The sequence below is a fragment of the Buceros rhinoceros genome, unplaced genomic scaffold (genome assembly GCF_000710305.1).
Source record: "Buceros rhinoceros silvestris isolate BGI_N320 unplaced genomic scaffold, ASM71030v1 scaffold17798, whole genome shotgun sequence".
NCBI classification, from domain to species: domain Eukaryota; kingdom Metazoa; phylum Chordata; class Aves; order Bucerotiformes; family Bucerotidae; genus Buceros; species Buceros rhinoceros.
Window position 1 is genome coordinate 25,217 of NW_010426524.1, and position 8,892 is coordinate 34,108.

The window sequence follows — 8,892 nt, forward strand, 5'->3', positions numbered from 1 at the left end:
TTTTTCATGCCTGGTTATCTACAGTAAGTCTTACCGCAGCATCTCATGAATTGAAACTGATAGAAAAATCCTTTGGAGTATAATTTACCTCATGGCAAAAGACGTTATAGCTTTTGGACAGGCCAAAGGGTTTCAGCTTATCCAAAGATGATGAGTTTCTGTCCATAACTAGACACTGTGGTACCTTGCAATTTAATTTCCAAGTATTTATTAATGTGACTCAGCTTTAGGGTCATTGAACTGTGGCCATATGATTGTCTAATTATCTTTCAGCCCTCATTTCTTTCTGTTGGCATCTTTGTTGGCATCTTTTTGGAATGTAAAACCTGCTCAGAGGAGAAATAATTGCATTGAGATCAACTGGCAGTGACTGCATGGTTGTTTGATTTCTTAGGTTTGTGGGTAAAGTGCTGTAAAGTTAAAGCTTCTATTTTATGGCAAGTTGTAGAAAACACTTTGCATTCCTCTTTTTCTTGTGTAGTAATCTCTCCGCTACTTCCTGGGCTTTCTGTCCTGTACAAGGTAACAGGGTCAATTCCCCTGTGGTTACTTCAAATTCTTCTCTAAATTATCCTGGCAGCAGAGTTAGATGTTGCCATCTTATTCTTAATCTCTTTGATCCCTTGATTGGTTCCCTTCTGATATCCCTTCAATTTAGCAGTGATGGCTTTCCAAGTTGTCCTGACTAGGAGGTGAAGTTTTGTCCCTCCTCTGATAAAAACAGGTTTTCTGGCTTTTAGTGGTTTCTTTTAAATTTAAATAATATCCTTTTGAGATTTTTTCCTATTTTTTCTTCTTTAATAGAACAGACACACCACTATGAAGAAATAAATATTCTTATTTTTTGTCATTGGAAAGGGTATATCAAGAAGAAAAGAACCGTTAAGCATAAAATAGCGTTGAACGTGCACTGCATACTGGCAAGGGAAAGGGTGGGAGTGAGTGATGGCAAAATCTGGTCTGACCAGAGATTACCAGATTTCCTAGGGGTCGTTCAGCATGTCCTGGACTACGTCCAGCACTTCTCAGCTGCTTCTGATCAGCACAAGCCAGGAGGTGGGACGGTACGAGAGCCATTTCTCTCCAGAAAGAGCCGCTCTGGGGCACGGGGCTCAGGCCGTGCCCGAGACGTGTGATTTAGTCTCAGTGCTGTGGGCGCACAGCGCTTGATTTCGTAAGCCAAACACAGTATGAAGGCGATGATCTGTATTTATTTATTAACATCTTTGCATTGCTCACGTATGTTGCATTTGAAGTGCAAATTCTTCTGGTGTTGGAAATCTTACTGTGTCCTTTTATGTATTTGAAGCTGCTTAATGCTATCGGAGATGCAGGGTCCTGCATTCTGCGGTAAATTGTTCTCATCTCCTCGCTTCTTTTCTCACACGGTTTGTCAGGCAATGGGATTTACTTGCAGTGATTTTTATGCAGTTGCGCTGTCATGAGTTCTTCATCTAAGTTCTGCACTGAAGAAAAGGGGAAAAAAAAGGGGGAAAAGAAAGGAAAAAAAAAAAAGGCAGCAGCTCTTGGAATCTCTTACATTTCTGGTCTTGTGCCACTGATTCTTTCTATAGTTTCAGGCTATTAATACTTGGCTGTGGGTGCTGTGATGAGGGGGTCCTGCTCATCAGGGTGAGGGGGAGCAGGCAGCGATGGGAAGGTCGCTGGATGCTCTTGCTGAAGGCGCTGAGCCCGCAGCGATTTGCATGCGGCAAAGCTGACTGATTTATGCCATGTGAACGAGGAGCAGGGAGAGCGGTGCCTGGTGTTGCCTGCAGCAGCAGCATAACCTTGTAGTGAACCATGGACCACCTGGGGATGTAGGAAGGTAGATTCCCAAGCTGGATCCTTTGCCATCTTTCTCCAAGGACAGAAATTCTTCCGGTCTGTGAATTTTTAGTAGATTTTGTGTCCTTTCCAGTACTACTTTCATAGCTGATAATGGAAAACCTTCCTCGTCCTTGTTCATAAGGAGTATGTCTATTTCGCTGTGATAAAAACTATTTTTTTCTTACCCAAACTTGACCCTGAAACCTCAGAAACATTTATATTTAGACCAGTGTTGTAATCCACGTGCAGCGATTTCCCCAGGAATCTGCCGCTGTGACACAGAGATCTGCAGGCACCCACAGATGCGTATTTATTCTGAAGCAGGATAGTAAATAGCTGAAGGTTAGAGCGAGAAATGCTGAACCAACATGGTACTTTGAGTCTAAAAACCTTGCTTTAAATAGTGTCATCCTAATTTCAGAGCAGATTTAGAATCAATTAAGTTAATTATGGATAGAGAAAGCAGAGGACTCGTATGTTGTAGCCCTGTTAATCACAGTGACTTGCGCTTAATCACAGAGTTGTGCATTAATCACCCAGCTTTGCATTTATATTGTTCTATCGTCCGTGAGGACCGCAGTGTTTTCTGCAGAAACCATTGCAGGCACTACTGAAACGCAGCCTCCTTTGGAAGGATGTGGCAGATGTCTCCCAGCCCACAGCACTGCCGACAGCGGCTGAGGGCAGGAGGAGAACAGGAGAAAGTTAAGAAAGGTAGAACGTAACAACTTGAACGGCTTGTTCTTACTGCTCTGAAAAACACGCTGTGCTCGATACCTGGGACTAACGGGATTTAGCTTTGCTACTTTTACGAAAATGTAGCATCTCTGATGCCCCCCTAGCAACATGCTGAGGTGCTGGGATTAATTTAAATTTGAGGAAGCAATGGCATCTACTGAGTCACTAACTGGATTTCTTGCAGCATCCAGGTCTTCCATTGTGGTTATCAATCTTAGTAGGTATCTAGTGCGTACAGTTCATCTCCCGAAGGAAATAAAAAAGGATTGAAGTTATACAAAGGCACAGAAGTAAGAATAATCATTCTGTTCTGTTAGTATTGGTATATTATGAGCTTTTGATAGAGAGCCTTGGGTCTTCATCAAGGGGAGCATGTGGGTGAGAAGTGCCCTGGGAGGAGGAGCATCATTATTCAGGCACTACCGTTCCTTTAGGTTGCACCTTGTTGGTTCTCGTTGCCTTAACCCCATCACTGTTTAGGAATACCTCACATAATCACCTGCCCTTATTTTCATCAATTCCTCTGCAGGCCTACAGGGATTATAGCAATTAGCATGAGTCACATTGAAATTACAGTGGAGGGGGCATAGATAGACCCGGAATGCTGAGGTAAGAGTCATGCCCTAAAGTTTTGTCACTCGGCGTGACATGAAGTCTAAAAGAGGCATCAGATTTTCATGTGTTCGTAGTTTAGGTTGCAACAGGATAGGTCATAAGTCAAGTTATGGTTTGTGTCTCCTCGCTCTGCGATTGTTATGAAGAATTAGGAAATTACATTTGTAAAATTCCTCTTGCTAACAGCTGATTCCTTAAGTTTATAATGTGTATTAAATAAAGCTTTTTCTGCTCTATTTTCCCTCAAGATTCCAATTTATTAATGGAGTCAGAAGAGGTTTGTGTGTGGTACTTGATGTGTACCATTTCCTTAATGTCAAAACGTTTCCTTAACATCATGGTTCAGATTTCTGTACAAACGAAGTTCTTCTCGTTGTAAAAGGAAGTTGGATGAACGTGACAGAAATAGAAAAGTTTAAAAAACAAGTTTTGCTCAGTTTAGTGTATTGACTTGCACCTTATATTAGTGGAATCTTTTTAGAAATTGTGTTTCAAGGAGACTTGAAAGAATAGTTTTAAGACTTAATTATTTTATAATTGTACAGTTTTGGTATTTATATTTTTATTTAAACTATTTCATATCAGTTGTAACATAAAGGATGAGTAAAAAAAGAAGAGTCTTTTATAGAATTTTTGAAAACAGGTGAATGGCAGGATTGAGGTTGTATGTTCCACGCTCATTTGTGTTTTCTTAATGCTTTTTTTAAAAGAACAACCCCCAAACCTGGCCCTTCTTGGCCAACGTAAGACCTGAATGGGGCTATACCATCTACCTGTAGCTGGTACCAGCTCCTATGTCAGCTGGGAATAAGTTATGCCACACCACCCGGATGTGCCCACCCGAAGGAGAGATCAGCCCCAAGACTCTCCCATCGAGGATGAAATGTCACGCAGTGCAACCGGTTTTGTCTTTGTCAGTTCCGTGGAGGCCAGCAATGCGAACTGATGGTGGTCTATCTCTAGACCAAAATATTTGGAGTTGAGGTCCTGGCACTCTACATGTTTCTAGTTTTTTGTAACTTGGATTAGCTGTAGTACCGTGGATTGAATGAATGCCTGTGTGAGGCTGGAGAGTTATAGGCAGGGATGGGAGGGTGTGCATATGTATATAAAAATGAAAACAATAAACCCACAGTCCTTGCAGGATTGTAGCCTTGGGATTACAGTGGCCACCCCACATCCAAGGTCAGAGCAGTGGCGATATTAGTAGCTTGCTCTAGAATAAGGATTTGCAGTAAAGTACAAAAAGTGACAGTTAAATAAACGGCACCTGTGACAGGAAATCAGTGTAATGGCCCCGTTCTAAAGTTTGCAGACATTTAGCTCTTTAAAGTACCTGTTGTTTTGCTGAGGAGAAAGGGCAAAGTCTGTGCTTACTCAGAAGGGTGCCAGAGTACTGCCGCAGTACTGGCGTTTTGTGAACAAGGTAGCAGTTAGGTAATTTGGGAAAGTCAAAGCTAACTAACACTAAGGACTCGGTACCTTTTCCCTCAAGGGGGACAAGCTGGCCTGACAGCTTTTTAAAATCTCTGGTCCGTAGTCCGAGGCTATAAACCACCCGCAGAGTAAGCAACTCGACCCCTGCAAATACCTGAAGGGCCTTTTTCCCCACCCTGAACAGGACTGGGTAAGGGATATGCCATGATCCGATTGACTGATGGATTGGGGAGGCCTTTAAAGACTTTTGTTTCTAAAAATTTGTAGATGTAGGTACTATTATTCCTATTTTTTTTCCTCTCCACAGAACTGCCGTTATTTTAGTTCTATCAGCAATCTCACTGTCTGTGCAGAGACTGGGCATTGGGCATAATTTAATAGACTGCATCTTATAGAGTATAATCTAATACTCAGAGATAAATTATAAAAGAAGCAAAATATTGACCAACTTCCACAACTTCTAGATGTTGGCTATTATGGGACATTTTGCTGTAGAATGCATTAAATCTTTCTATTGGGATATTTTGTTGTTGTTACAGTAGATAGGAGGATTCTGGAAATAATCGTCTATTTTCCTGCAAACCGTAGTCTTTCTAGGAGCTGTGCCTTCCAGAACCTTCCTAACCATCTTGTATGAATGGAGCGGGGAGGTGGAATTCAGCAACCGGGTGGTGCTCAGACTCAGACTGAAGTACAAGTACTTCTTCATAGGTATGTTGGGTCAAGAGGGGTCTATAATAACCTTCTCCTGTATTACCATAATTTGGCATCATGTGCAGATGCACATGGGTTTGCACACCACGGAGCAGGGTACGTCTTTTGCAGCTGTTTTGGGGCCATCCCTTCTGCATCCCTCAGCAGCCAACCATCATTACCTTCTGCTTCGCAGTGGGAAGCTGCCTTTCTAGGGACAGCTCTGATGTTCAGCATCTGATGTAGAGTATCCTGTGCTGCCCTAAGTTGGGTATCATACAGATATTTCAGATAAATTGGGACTGACTTGATAGCAGTCTTCACCTTGACATTTAAAACACATTTAACCAAAATTCTCCCAAATCCTCTGGATATGATTCATAGCATCTGGTTACGGAGTAAATTACCAGATAGACAACAGTTATGTTTGGTTATAAAGGGTGATGCTTCCATCCAAGCTGAACATCTAGAGATTAGGGAGTCAAACACATCTTAGGGTGCAAACTGGAGAGCTTTCTGCACCATACAGGCAGGCAAAACAGTCAGTCACAAGTATGGATCGTTTCCACGTTACTGCAGAGTTGTGCCACACACGCCTGATCTGGTTTCAGTTTGTATTTTGCAGGTTTTAGAAAGAAAGTTCCTTTCTTTTGTATAGAGTTGTTATTTGGATCAATTTTCGTTGCAGTACTCGAAGTCCTGTTCTTTTTATCATGCAACAGCATAAGGCATCTGATAATCAGAATATTCACCCTGAGCGTAAATGCTAGAAAGTCTTTGGTGTCAGGCTGGATTTTGCAGAAGCCCTCCAGCGAGACTGGTGGGCTTCAGTTCTGCTACACGTGGGCCAAGGCCTGAATGCCACAGCATTCTCCCCCCTACGTGATTAATCCCATTGTCTTTGGAGGGATTTACATCATTAAAGCTATGATTTTACTCAGCCAAGGCAATCCTGAAGCTACCTGAGATGAACATCCCTGGACAGACAGTTTATCCCTCAACTCTAATGATTCCATTGAACAAGCTTCTGTGCTATTACAATGCATGCAGTGATCTTAGTCAGAAGCGTTGTGTTATACATTTAAATAAAAAAAAAGTTGTTTTTTTTTAAAGGCACCTAAGAACATCATGCATTTCCTGAAGTACTCCTGTCTAACATCTTTCAGTACCTGTGGGTGACAAATACTTCTGTATTCCTAGAAAAACTCCTTTCTGTTCCTATAAATGAATAAAATGTTATGACTACAGTGTATTTCTGATCTGTACATAGCTGCCAGAGGTTGGATATATATTTATAAGTCCCTACAGTTCTGCTTGCCTTTTAAAGCCATTATGGTTCATTATGTGAAAAACATCCTTTATGAAAGCATATAATCCAAATCACTTAAAACATGCCTTTGTTAAGAAATTGCTTGCTGCAGAAGCTATTTTCCACAGATGAAAATTTCAGGGACTGCATTTGATACAAAAAAAAAAAATTGAATCAGGCTTTACGCTTGCAGAACTATTCCCAGCAAGCCTTGATTTACTTATTTTGCACCACTATCTTTAACTTTTAACGTTTTGCTGCAAGAAATATGACAGCTTGTTGTAGGTATGATAGACAATATTGAGTAATGGTTGCCATATGTATCGCTTTATTTTGGGGAGTGATAGAGAAACTAACGCTGCTCGTCTTTCTCACGTGCTCAGATCCGCGAATCTAATTATGTGAGCGAAATAACTGAGATTTGGGCCTTTTTATATACTTGTGCTCTGTGATAACATGCTTTTCTTTGCATTGCTCAGTAGTTGTTGAGAATGCTTGTACAGGCGTGGTGTTGATGCACGGCATCTACACGTTCAGTTTAAAGCTCTCCTTTTGGCATGTGGAGTGATGAATTACAGGCTGGCACTGCCCCTTAAACAGTTCTGGTGCCTCGATTTCCTCCCCCTTGGATTACAATCCAATCCCAGAGTGACTGTACGAGGTTCTTGGGAGGCAGTCACTTCTTGTGGTGATCATGGTGGATAGGAGTATTTGAACTGACTGTACAGCTGAGCTCCAGATGAAGTGAGACACCGAGGAGCGGATATCGTTTTGATGAGAGTGCAAAGTGGGGTTTTTGTTCCATAGGATTTAGCCCTGTATATCAAATTGTTGTAGTTTAATCTCCTTTGCTGCTTTTTCATGTCCAGTGCAGTTTTCAGATCCATTTTCTCTTGTAAGCTGATTTTTCAGTGCTTAACACTTTTCGTTCTGCCACTGATTTTAAAATGCATCAAGTGTTTTCTTTCTAATTATTTTCATACATATGATTCTTCAAAGCTGCTGAAAAGGTGGGAAAATCAAAGGAAATTCAAGTACCTGCAGTAATTTAAGGAACCTTTAATTCAGACATATTATTACTAAAGAAAGTTTCCTCCAAATTGAGAGAGTCTAGAGAAAAGCCAGAAGGATAGTTGAGCATTAGAAACCTTGACCACAAGGGAAGGTTGAAGTCATAGCATTTGCTCAGTGCAGGAAGGAGCAGACTGAAGGGAAGAATGATAAATCTTCCAATTTATTTAAATATTTTTAAAGGTATTTTAAGGAGACTAGCGATGATTTTTTCCATCTTTGCAACTGGATGCAGGACACGAGCACAGCTGATCTTCAAAAGAAAGACTGGAGTTGTTTCTACTGTCCTGTGCTTGTTCCTGCTTAAGTGTTTCACTCTTAAGGTGGGAAAAACTCTTACCTTAGTGTCCTCTTCTCTCCAGCTGAATTCAGCTATGTACCGTATTACCAGCGATGTTCGGTAGTAGCTGGCCTGTGCCCAGTTCCTGTGGAAGACGTTCCTTCCATCTTGCATGTGATGATGAAGATTTCTGTTGAGCTGTCCAGCCTCCGTGCAAACAGTTTGCCTCTGACGAGATGAGAGTCCACGTAGCACAGGACTTATTGGTGAAGGTCACTCCAGCTTGTCTTTGCCGCTGCTGTCTCCAGCGTGCCGTGGTGACTACACCAACAGGTTTTATGGCCACAGCATCCCGCTGTTACTTCATTTCGTCTCAGTTCTGGAAGTGCTAGTTTCTAAATTTCCCTGCACCCACGGAATCTGTGATATTTTGGAGTGTCTCGTGCAAAGTCTAGGTGTCAAAGCTGGAGCACTGACACCACCACTGCTGGTAGTCGTTGCTGACCTCCGTTTCAGTTCAGAGCTTTTCCCTTTTCAGTGACTATAAAGCCATGACCTGGGGTGAGCATGAACGAATGATGCACATAAACTCCTGAGAACAGGCAAGATTATCTTTAGCAGCAGTTAATGAGAAAAGCAGAAAAATACTGTATTAGCTGAGCAGCTTTAGAATACCTTACTGTTTAGAATACTTCGGTGTGATCTTCAGTAATGCAGAAGTGCTGGATAATTCTAAAAAGCAATAAGGAAAACTGGTATCTTCAGCAATATAGTGCTAGCCATATTATGCTGATTTAGTCATTCCTTTAGAGTGCTGGTCATGGGGAATTTGTGGTTGTAATGAGATTATTCCTTCAGAAATTCTTCCAGAAAGTCTGAAATAAATGTCTTGTGGAGCAGTAGATTTCGGGGGGGGGGG